Source organism: Cervus canadensis, chromosome 28 (assembly GCF_019320065.1).
Source record: "Cervus canadensis isolate Bull #8, Minnesota chromosome 28, ASM1932006v1, whole genome shotgun sequence".
Lineage (NCBI taxonomy): Eukaryota > Metazoa > Chordata > Mammalia > Artiodactyla > Cervidae > Cervus > Cervus canadensis.
Window position 1 is genome coordinate 50,544,574 of NC_057413.1, and position 12,670 is coordinate 50,557,243.

The window sequence follows — 12,670 nt, forward strand, 5'->3', positions numbered from 1 at the left end:
GCATACTGGAGCGGGTTACCATTTCCTTCTCCAGGGGATCTTCCAGACCCAGGGACTGAACCCGAGTCTCCTGCATCTCCTGCCCTGGCAGAGGGACTCCTTACCACTGTGCCACCTGGGAAGCCGGTCCTGTGCAGTGCTGGCCACGGTTTCAATGCCATGGAATACTGGCTCGGGCTCCCCCGTGAGGCTGCAGTTACACAAGGCAGAGTTGGAGGCACCAGAAGGCTCCTCTGGTTGCAGAAGCTGCTTCCAAGACGGCTCCCTCGTCTGGCTGTTGGCAGGAGACCTCAGCTCCTTCCCAGGAGGTGCCATTCATGGAGTTGCATGAGTGTCCTTATGACATGGCCACCAACTTCTGACGCTGAGCGATCCATGAGAGAGGTCCGCTGCGGCCTTGCCTGGCTCCAAGCTGTCTTGAGGTCAATGCTGCTTGGTCAATGTTGGGCCAGAGGCTCCTAATAAAAAGGTATGGACTGATACACACAACAACATAGGTAAATCTTACATGCGTCATGTTACTGAAACAACCGGATACAAAAGAGTACTTACTTACTACATGATTTCATTCCTTTTATAAATATATGATGCTACGGAGGGCAAAATCAATCTATAACTTTTCAAAAGTTGAACAACGTTTGCCTGGGGATGGGGGAGACAGGAAGGGTTACAAGGGAATTTTCCCAGAGGAATGAAATGCTGTGTATTGTGACAGGACTCTGAACTACGCAGGTGTGTGTATCTGTCAAAGCTCAGAACTATATACTTGAGATCTGTACATTTTCGTCCTTGTAGTTTTCATTTGAAAAGGAAAATAACCTTAAACAAATTCTGTACTACGATTATTGATATGCTGCTGCCAAAATTTTCTAAGCGAAGTGTACTGACAATTGACACTGAAATGCATCCAAAAAACAAGATGAATTGATGGATGAACAGACAGCTAGATGTGCGGGTAAAGCAACTACAGGAAATGTTTATAGCTGACTCTTGAACAATCCCAGGGTTAGGGACGCCAACCTTCCATGCAGTCAAAACTCCAATTATAACTTTATAACTGTATCCATGGGTTCAATCAACTGCAGACTGTGTAGTACCACAGTGCTATTTCTTGAAAAGGAGTCTGTGTATAAGCAGATCCACGTAGTTCAAAGCTTCACTGCTGAAGGGACAACTATACCACAGAATCAAGACAGTGGGCATATGGGTGTTTTTAAGTTTTCCAGATGCTTGAAACTTTTCATGATAAAATGTTTGAAAGAAAACAACCAACAACAGCGAGGAGAATTTCTGCTTCTATCTGTACCCCTGACCCCAGCTCAGAGTCGATGCCTCTAACATCCACCTGGAGAGGCCCCGACAGCACTGTGCAGCTTGTCACCTGGGCAGAGAGAAGAGACTCAGGTGTGTGCTCAGACAGACAGAGGCAACGTGACAAAGGCCTAGAAATATCGGTCTACACGGGACCTTCAGTCACATACAGAGGCTCTAAACCTCCTGAGAAACGAAGGCCAACACAGACTGAAGCGGCCAGGGCAACCAGCATGGCTGGGAAAACCGGAAAGAAAAAAATCTGAGACCTGAATTTCATCATTCCAGGCCATCCGTGATTAACAAGTACCCTAATGAAACGTCTCGGTGGTTAAAATTCAACATATGCTGACACAGTTTACTTAGAAATGTCTGCGGTTCTGTGTATAAATACCTCTTTAGTACTTTTTGTTCATTTAACCCATAATCTTTCCTCTGAGTTAATCTGAAACGGTAACCTTCTTTGTTCACTGATTTCAAGTGATGTCACTCATTGTCTTCGTTCTTTGATGTCGGTGATGTCATTCATCGCTGGACCACCCACTGGGGTGCAGGCACCTCTCCTTACTGACTGGAACACTGGTCCTCAAAGCTGGCTGCCTTCTAGGATCACCTGGGGAGCTTTTAAAGCCATACTGATGCCAGGTTTCCCTAGGATAGTTGGATCCAAATAGGATGATGGGTAGGAGAGTGGCCTAGACATCTGTCCTTTTTATTATTTATTTATTTGTTTATTTTGGCTGTGCTATCTGGCTTACAGGGTCTTAGTACTCTGAGCAGGGATGGAACCTAAGCCTCCTGCAGTGCAAGCCCAAGTCTTAACCACTGGATCACCAGGGAAGTCCCTCATCTGTACTTTTTTAAAGCTCTTCTAGTGAGTTTAATATGGGTCACATAACTAGACCATAAATTTTCAAAGTTAAAAAGTCTTCAAAGGGACTGCAAAGAAACTATAATTTTACTTGAAAAAAAATGGTGTTTGGGGCAAAGGTTTTTAAGGTTTGCGGGCATCTTTTTCTCCCACCTCTTAGAGACATATATCAAAGTGTGATAGGTTGATCAGTTCACATTAAAACAGAATAAACTTCAGCTTCCGGTTTCCAGAATTGATAAGGTTTCATTGGCAGAAACTATTTTAATTTTATGAAAACTGTCATCTAGGAGAACGCTACCAGTGGATTATCTTAAAGGTGGGCTAGGTGTGGGTTTAGGGCAGATGCCAAAATGCATGCTTGCAAAATATTCACATTTGAGATTTCAAAAGCAGTATGGGAGGAGTCATTGTGGTAAAAAAAGAAACTATTAGAATGATATTAGCCATCGTTTCAGTTCTTTTATCTGCTAGAGGCTGGGAGAATCCCTGGGCTCTGTCAGGGTTATGGAGGAGGAGGCTGCTCCCAGCCTGGCTGAGCTGGTGGGAGGCATGGGGGATGGATGAGCCTGCTTCCCGCCTCCGCCCTCCCTCCGTTCCCAGCCAGGAGTCAGACAACAGCAAGTCCAAGTGCCCAGGAGAGGGGGGCGGAGGGAGCTTGTGCCTGGCCCAGAAGGTTTTACACTGTGAACTCCACTGAGAACAATGTGCTAACTGTTCTTTGTTTGCTGAGCAGGGCTGTGTGCCAGCGTGCAGCCGGCCCTGAGAAGCTTCCAGAGCCTGGTGACCAGGTGTGGGGAACTAGCACTGGCTGCCTGAGGCTGGGGGGAGTGGGGGGTGCAGGGTCTGTAACAGGGAGGTAGACGGATAGAAACTCTGCGGAAGTTACAGATTTCAGAGTTTCTCTTATTAGAGGAAGAGACAGAAAATGGTTAAAAAGTCAGGCCAGTGACAGTCAAACCAGAACACCGAACTCCAGGAAGAAGGTGGAGAGTTCGTCCCGCTGAACTAAACGGGCACACACTCCCCGAGAGCTGGGGTCGTGTCCAAATGTCAATTCTTCTTGGCCTTCAGGGTGTCCGACTGACAGCAAGGAGATGGGGCAGAAAATGACCAGACCCAGTTCTCCGAGCTCTCCCTCCCGGACACTGTGGAATAACCCCTTCAACTGCAGGGCAGCAGCCCCAGGGCTGGGAATAAGAGACAGTGAACAGGACTTCCCTGGAGGTCCAGTGGTTAAGATTCTGAGCTTCCAATGCAGGGAGTGCAGGTTCAATCCCTGATTGGGGAACTAAGATCTCACATGCAATGCAGCCAAAGGAAAAAAAAAATAATTAAAAAGAGAGAGTGAATAAGGCAGCCTCCCTCGGAAGCAGGACTTTCTGGGAAGCAGAACACAGGCTTTGCTCCAATATCCCTGCACGCTGAAAGGGTGAACACTATACAGCTATAATCTTGCTTTTGGTCTTTCTGATGTATCGACATAGGAAAGAAATTTAAACATATACAAAAGAAAACAAACACACACACACAAAATCGTCAAGAGTGATTATCTCTGGGTGGTATGAAGATGGAAGAATGGTACTCTTTCTACATTTCTAGAGTACCTTACTTACTTCATGTGTGTACATATGTGTGTGTATTTATTTATTTATTTATCAAAGACCATGCACATCTAAAACTCTGGAAAACCATGAAGTTAATTCTATAGTAAAATCAATGTAAAAATTTCAAGTATATTTACAAGCACCAAGACAGGAAAATAAAAGTGTCCATTGACAGATGAATGGATAAAGATGTGGTATATATACTCAATGGAATATTACTCAGTCATAAAAAAGGATGAAATAATGTTATTTGCAGCAACATGGATGGACCTAGGGATTGTCATACTAAGTAAAGTGAGACAGAGAAAGACAAATATCGTATGACATCACTTACACATGCAATCTAAAACACTGATACAAAGGAACTTATTTACAAAACAGAAAAAGACAGAGGAAACAAACGAGGTTATCAAAGGGGCACAGGAGGGGAGGGTTAAGTTAGCAGTTTGGGATTAACAAATACACACGACTACATATAAAATAAGCAACAAAGACCTACTGTATAGTACAGGGAACTATACTCAATATTTTATAATAACCTAAAGTAAAAAGAATCAGAAAAAAAATATATGTGTATATATATATATATCATATGTTGTACACCTGGAACTAAAAAAACATGGTAAATCAACCATATTTCAACAAAAACTTGCAGATGTATGCTTTTGTTCAGGTGTTTAATTATGGATGCATATATGGATAATTTGGCCTTTGAGCCGGCATTCCCTGGGCCTATCTTGATGAGAAGAGGGAACGGAACATTTTTTAATGCACATTTCCTCATGAACAAGACTGGCAGAATAACAACCATTTTGATAGTATTTTGTTTATGGGACTTTTTCAAAGGAGAGGGAGAGATTTATACCTCAAGAAAAGTCTCCTAGGCTTGCCTGCGGTTATTTAAACCATCAAAAACATGGCTGATTCCTCTCTTCTGCCACTGACAAAATGCCACTAGTTGTCTTTTCTTGGAAACGTGGTGTTTATTAGGTCCTGTTTCTAGCTCTCCAGAGATGCCAGGTGGAAGTAGGTCCTTACGACACGTATCAGGTCATCAACTCATCCCAACGTGCCTCTAGTCATTCTTGTCTGCCTTTGACCCTTCCTCTTGTTTCAATATCTAATCACTACATCACACCTACAAGGCATGGAACTGTCAAGTCACTAGGAAAGAGCAAAACAAAAGAAAACAACAAAAGCCAAATCTTGCTGAGTTGGTTGGGACTAACCTCATCGCCCATACGCTGGTTTTCAAGATGAGGAAGCTGAGGCGTGGCCCGGTTCTGGGGTTTGCCCCGAGTTAAGGGCTCCCTGCCTCTGCCCTCGGGCTGTCTGCCTCGTGGTGTGACCGGAGGCTGGCCCATGACACCATCTGCCTTGGCACAGGCTGCAGGTCTGTACCCCCCTCACCTGCCTCACCCTTCCTTGTGGTCCGTCTCCACAGCTCTACTGGGGCCCAAGCAGACTGCTGCTGTTCATAGCTCCATTTTATTCTGATTTTTACAAGTCGTTTTACATACATCTAATTTATATAAAAATTATACAAAAGCAGACACAGGATAAAGGAATTCAAAGGCTATCAAAGAATATACAATACAAAGTGAAAAACCCTTCTTAACTACCTTGTGCTCATCTACCTCCAGCCTCAAGACACACACTCGAAGCCTCACTCGCTCACCAGAGGCGACCACAAGGTCACTGGTGCACGCTGGCCAGCAAAACCACCACCAAAACACTCGCTGTGGTGATCGCTACATGCCTCCCACTCTAGTTCTTTCCAGTTTCACGATCCCTGAGCATGAGTCCTGGGGATGGCTCCCAGGGATGGGATAAGTCGGGATAAGCAAGCAGTACTGCAGGTCTGACTGAGAGCAGCAGCCGGCCAAGGGAGCAGGCCTGAAGGCCAGGCGTGAACAGAGCGTGAGATTCAGGCTCCGTGTGTCAGGGACCGCGTCACGTCCTGCCTCATCTCCCTCCTCTCGTCTCTCTTTCACCGCCTGGAACACACCTCCATTCTCATTCTCTAGAACGAAGGCTGGCTTAAGAAGGAGGGCTGCAACGAGCTCTTTCCCAGCCCTGTTTTTAAACCTTGGCGTCAACTCTGCTGTTCGGTCTGGGTCTAACCAGCGCTCAACCCTGATGGTGTTATCAGAGATAGACCTGGTCGGTGGGTCCATGCTACGTCACATGCCCAGCATGTCAGATCCCCTTAATTTGGGGGCCTGCCCTTGCCCTTGCATGTCCCCCACTCTTGAGTCCCAGCCCAACAACAGAGCTGGAAAGCCTGCGGTGGCCCTCCCCAGGACGGGGCGGGGGCGGGGGGGGTGTGCCAGAATGTGTGCCAGAATGAACTTCCTTCTATTTGCAACCTGGCTCATCTCTTTAGTACCTCCCTCCCCATCATGAACAGGTCCATTTAACAAGTTATATCCTAAGATATATAACTCTTTATATAGTGTGTGCGTGTGTATGTGTGTGTGTATATATATATATATATATATAAAGGATGTAAAGATATATCCATATATATATATATGTAGTGGTCACAAAAGCAAGACAAAGATAAGTGGCAAAGATAAGTGCTTCCAGGAACCTTGGCCACATCAATGGGCATCACAAGGCAGGGGTGGCAGGGAAGAACTATCCAGAACGCTTGTAGGAAAGCTGGCAAGGAGTTTAGGCCACTGGCCACTCTCAGCTATTTCTGTGCCCACACCCTGCAGGCGTCAGCACCAGGACAGAGATAGTGCCGGCTGACCACCTAAGCTGCTTCTTGATATTTTTCTTCCCCATCCACCTGAATCCTGCAGTTCATGCACAGTACTGTGGAACAAATAGGCTACGGGATTCTAGGATCACGGTGAGCTATCAGTTCAGGAGCAAGTTCAGAATGCCTCCATCCTAAACTCTGCCTTAAGATGAATCAAACCAGGAGACGTGCCCTACACCTTCCCAGGATGCCTGCATGTTGGTAAGAGTCCCCCACAGGTCTGCCCTCTGGACCTCAACGCTAGCTGTGTAAGCACAATTGCCCCAGGGCACTGCGCTATTGCTTAAAGACAGAGCTAGTCCTGAGGCTGTGGACAGAGAAGAGGGCTCAGGATTTGCAGTGGGAACCCAAGTGGAGGTTCTGGGTCAGACAGTAATGGACTGTGATCTTGAACCTGCCCCTCTGGGCCTCAGCCTCCCCACCTGGACAGCAAGTAGGATGAACTCACAGACCTAAGGTCCTTTGCAACTTTCACACTGTATGAGTTTATGCTTGCCTCCTTTACTGAAACAGGAGAAGCCACTTAAGTTTCATTCTCACTAAAGCCATTCTGACACATTATTAAGACCAGGAAATGGCCTATTTCCATGTTTAACCAAGATCGTGTATTTGACTACCAGCCAGGCATTTGCTCGGTGACAGCCTCCTAACTGGATTGATGAGTAAAGTGAAAGTGAAAGTGTTAGTTGCTCAGTCATGTCCGACTCTTTGCAATCCCAGGGACTGTAGCCCACCAGTCTCCTCTGTCCACGGGACTCTCCAGGCAAGAATACTGGAATGGGTTGCCATGCCCTCCTCCAAGGGATCTTTCTGACCCATGATCAAACCTGGGTATCCCACATTGCAGGCAGATTCTTTACCATCTGAGCCACTAGGGAAGATGAGACTGACAAGTAACTAGATTACAAGGTCCTGGAACAAAGCAAATGCTTTGCTATTCCTGCCTCGGCTAACAGAGAGGATGCACACAGTAGGCCCTCAATGATGCACTGAAGGAAGAGTTGAACTGAAACCATCTACCTTTCCCACCTAATCCACCATAAAATAAAGAATGCCGTGTGGGGGCCTTGGGGTCTGAAATGCATCTTGTAGAGGTGAAAAGTCTCTGCGCTCAAACAACTGACCCAGGGTTGCTGTGCACCCCATGCCAAGCTGCTCAGTGAACAGATACAGACACACGAATCTGCCCACGTGGAAGACAGTCAGGTTACAGGACTGCTCCACTGCTCAGGGAGCTTCTAAAGTACCAACTCAGGTACGAACATGCCTGCGAAGGCTGTTAAAAGGAGTACAATATACTCTGACAGCTTTATAATGTCCTCAGGGAAGATACGAGAGCTTCAAATTTGCTATTCAGAACTAAGTAGATAATTAAAGTTTCTTCCATGTAAATTGCTGGGCTGATTCAATAGTCTCTGAGGTCCTTTTTGGCTCTAACTTTCTGCAGTCATTCATAAACTTAAATCGCCTAGAAATAATCATTTCATATATTACATACCGTGCTCAGGGAAGAAATATTTCTAGGTTCCTTCCAGGTGTGTTCTAGACACATGGAAAAAAATTTTTTTTTAAAAATGTGTGTGGAGTTGGGGTGAAGAATGAGGCAACAGTAGACTCACATCCTAGGTTTTTGCTTCTTGATTTTCAAAATGACTCCAGTCATCTTCAAATTGTAGGTTGAAAAGAAAGGGCTAATACAACACAGAGCTCAAAGCGTAGCTGAATTTTTTAATAAATTTTTTAAAAGCATGATTCCAGTATAAAAAGAAGGAGTGCTGTTGTAAAATGTATTCATATGTAACTTCACCTTATTCCAAAAAGGACTTGCGGTGGCATAATAGAAACTAAAAGTAAAAAAGGCTGACCACCCAGACATGGGGAGGCTTCTATCACAAGCAGGTGGGTGATGTTAGTGGACAGCCACGTGACCTTGGCCAGCAAGCATGGGACACTGACCAGCTGGGGGGGGTGCACTCCTGCCAGCAGGTAAATCACACTGGACCAGTCACCTCTTTGAGAAGGTTGTGAACTGTGTCTCTTGCAAGTTCAGAGGCTGAAGCCTAATCCCCCTATTTTAGCATGTGACCTTAAAGATGTCATGAAAGTCAAACGCGGTCCTAAGGGTGAGTCAAATCCAAATATGACTGGTGTCCTTACAAGAAGAGGAGATCAGGAGGAGGACCATGTGAAGACACAGAGAAGGTGGTCATCTACAAGTCAAACACAGAGGCCCTCCTAAGAAATTAACCCTGCTGACAGCCGCTGAGTCATGAGAAAATAAATTTCGGTTGTTTAAGCCACCCCGTCCATGGTATCTTGTAAAGGCAGCCCAGTAAACTAATACAGGTGGATGACGTCCCTGAATCTCTAGGAGAGATTCAGACATGGGTTTAAGTCCCATGTCTGAGTACACGGAAGACATAGAGGAGCAATCTGAAGTTCATGAGCTGCTGGGGGGCGTTCGGCAAACATTGGGTGACCCTGGCAAACATCCAGGATGAGAGCAAAACAGCTCAGTGGCACCAAGAGCATCTGAGGGTGGCAGACGAGTGACACGGAGAGGGAAAAATAAGAAGATACAGGATTTCGGTGAGCAGGTTGGTGACTCTAGTGAATCCCAAGAGGCTGGACCACAGGTGGTGATCCTTGAGGACGTCGGGGGCCTGTGGTTGGGAAGCTTGAGTGGGTGGCTGGAAACCATGATGCTGAGTGTCCTGGGGAAGGAGGTGGGTCTGGGTGTCCTGGGTGGGGTCACTGACAGTACCATTAACACCTGCAGCAGCAGCGGTGAGGAGACAGGACTCCACGGGCTTCTAGAAAAGGGGCCACAAACCCACCGACTTCTTCTCTGAGGTGGCATGTTGGCACTGAGCACAGAAGTGACTTTCTCTTCTTACCAAGTATTTAGCTTTTGCTGGCTCCCTCGCCCATTTCTGTGTCTGCAGAATCAGTCTGGACTCGGGCTCGGCCTGGGCACACAGTACAGAAGAGTTGCTCCGGGTGTTCACCCAGCCCTATGGCTTTGTAACGGCCTTTTCTCTTTTTAAACTTCCGAGTTTCACTATAGTGACATTTCTTAAAAGATCCCAATTTGTTGTGTTGGTATGATTTGACCTTCAGGAAGCAATAACCCAACACAGGTTTGTTCACCAACTTTGCACTCCTAGAAAAGTGACGTCCAGGAAACAGAAACAGGCTTCTGTTTATTTCTGATAAACTGTGCCAACCAAACAAGTATATCTTTTATTTTAAGGGGAGCTAGTAAGCAACACAATATCCAGGGCTCCTGTACCCTCTGGTACGTATTTACCTCTGTACAACAAGGCCAGCTACATAACTGATCCAGATGCCTTAGGTTAAACAAGACAGATTATTAAATACATTCACGACTGGTCAGAAATAAGAAAGGGTTCAGCCAGTTTTGCTCAAGGCAAAGAAGAAAGGATAGGTATTTTCAGGAATGAAAATTAGCCTGCAACAATCCAAAGTATCTCAAAGCAAATATGAAATTCTATGGAAATCTTGGGTATAATTGTAAAAAGTCTTGCTATTTTTTTCCATCCTCTTCCGTAATACACCTGAATTGTTTTGTTAGAGCATGTCCCTCAGCATTTAAGAGACCTTGACCCTGACCCCACGGGTCTGAGCTTTAGTGTATAGCCATTAACAAAACCCAAGAGTGGAGCAGCTGCAGAGACAGTTTGGGGCTAGATATAGTCTGTTGATTACTAGTTTGTACCTTCAGAAATTAATTCCAGTTTCACACCACAGGGCCAGTCTGTTCACTAGTGAACTGGGGCATCTCAGATCCATGGGCTATAAGAGCCAAAAGGAATGGCAGAGGCCATGTTGACCAGGTCTGCCAGACCTGAGTGTGGGTCCTCACTCAGTAACTGAGCAATCTTGAACCAGTGTCTCAACCTATTTGAGCTTCCATGTCCTCATCTGCAAAATGGGCCCTCTTACAATACCGCTTCTTAGGGTCATTGTCAAATGCATGAGATAAAGCAAGTAAAGTACTCAGCACGTGCTGAGTGTCAGAGATTGTTATTGCTGTGACCAGAACAACGTCCCTCAACTTGAACAATGGTCGGGGGAGGCTGAGCTCTGGGGAAATTACACATTGTCCAACTGAGTTGAATTTCAACGTGCTGGCATTTGAGGCATAAGACTACGCATGTCCTGTGTGTTCATTCACTGCATTCCTGCTTAAAGAGTAGGCAGAACCGTCTGCCGTATAGGTCAGATGGAGATGGAGATAGCAGCTGGATTGGCATCAGGAGAGAAGGGCTCCCTTTATCTACTGCATTATCAATAGTAGGAATATTTTGAAAGAAATATTTTTTTCTGAGCAGTGGGTCTCAACAATATTGACTTAAGATACTCAGTAAACCACATTTTAAAACAGATGTGCTATCCTCCAGTTCCTATTGCTGCATTTAAGGAATACAGGCAGAGTAGAATGTGCATAATTCTGAAGGGCCCTAAGATTTCCGGAATGCTGGGTACTGGCTTCAACCTAAAGTCACCAGCAGCATAAGCCCCTAGCAAGAAAGTCAGCCTGTCCTTTGAGGCTCTGAAGCCAGGCACTGACTTCTCCTCTCTAGTCATGAAAGAGCTAGATGGCATCTTCTTCCAACAGAAGGCCGTTTCGTCTACATTGAAAATCTGTTGTTTAGTGTAGCTGCCTTTATTAATTATCTCAGCTATAGCTTCTGGGTAATTTGTTGTAATGTCTGTATCAGCACGTGCTGCTTTACCTTGCACTTCTATGTTATGGAAAAGTTATCTCTCCTTAAACCTCATGAACCAGCTTTGCTAGCTTCAAATATTGTTGGTGTAGCTTGCTTACCTCTCTTAGCTTTCACAGAATCAAAGAGGGTTACAGCCTTGCTCTGGATTAGGCTTTGGTTTAAAGGGATATTGTGGCTGCTTCAGTCTTCCATGCAGACTACTCCAACTTTCTCCATATCAGCAATAAAGGCTGTTTCACTTTCTTATCATTCATGCGCTCACTGAAGCAGCACTTTTCATTTCCTTCAAGAACTTTCCCTTTGCTTTCACAACCTGGCTGTTTGTAAGCATGCAGCTTGTAGCCTATCTGGGCTTCGACCTGCCTTCCTCACTGGGTTTAATCATTTCTTAGCTTCTGACTTAAAGTGAGAGAAGTGAGGATTTTCCTTTCATTTGAACACTTAGCGAGGCTATTGTGGGGTTACCATTTAGCCTAATTTCAACATTGTTGTGTCTCAGGGGACAGGGAGGCCCAAGGAGAAGGAGAGAGATGGGAGAACAGCTCGGGGGTAGGGCAGTCAGAACACACACAGCTTTTGTTCACTGAATGTGCGGTCTTACATGGGAGTGGTCTGCGGTGCCCCCGCACAATCACAATAGTGACATCAAAGGTCACTGATCACAGATCACCATTAACAAGCATAATCATGATTTAAAAATCTGAAATACTGTGAAACACAGAGACATGAAGTGAGCAAATGCTGTTGGAAAAATGGTGCCCATAGACTTGCTCAACACAGGGCTGCCACAAACCTTCAATTTGCTTTAAAAAAAAAAAAAAAGTAATACCAGTGATGGGCAATAAAACAAGAGATGCTTGTATTCTACTTATTTAGCTGCTCCTGCTGAAAGACTGACTCTTTCTCAACTGCTCCAACAAATGTGTCAGGATTGAATCTTTTCAGTCTGGCCCAAGGCATGTCCCCATTACCCATTTTGGAATGAATTCGTGTGGTCAAGGGAACAAAAGTAGCCCTAATTGGCCAGGCTTGGGTCAGAGTAGGTGTGACCATCTCATCCCAATTTGCCTGGGACTTCTCTGGATTCAGGGCTAGAAGGCTCATGCTCCAGGAAACCCCTGGGTTTAGGGCACACTGGGATAGCTGGTCATCCTAGAAGTCCATGCTGGAGAAGAAGGGAGTGTCATCAGCCCCAGTAAGACTAACAGTGAAGATGGTATGGTTTCCCAGAGGAACCACCAGAAGGGGAAATGGATTGTGGGCAGCCAAAAAGTTACACCCTCTTCACATGCCTTTCTGGATTAGAGTCACCTTGACAACAGGGACCAAATCTAACTTATTTTTGCATCTTTCCTAA

The 12,670-nt window shown here is 45.5% G+C and overlaps 1 long non-coding RNA gene across 1 annotated transcript in view; it reads right to left on the reverse strand.

Moving 5' to 3' along the window:
* LOC122429214 overlaps positions 1–12,670 on the reverse strand; it is a 16,777-nt gene continuing 4,107 nt past the window's right edge. The window contains exon 3 of the long non-coding RNA XR_006265949.1: positions 1–476. This is a non-coding gene — a long non-coding RNA (uncharacterized LOC122429214). The remainder of the gene's footprint in view (positions 477–12,670) is intronic.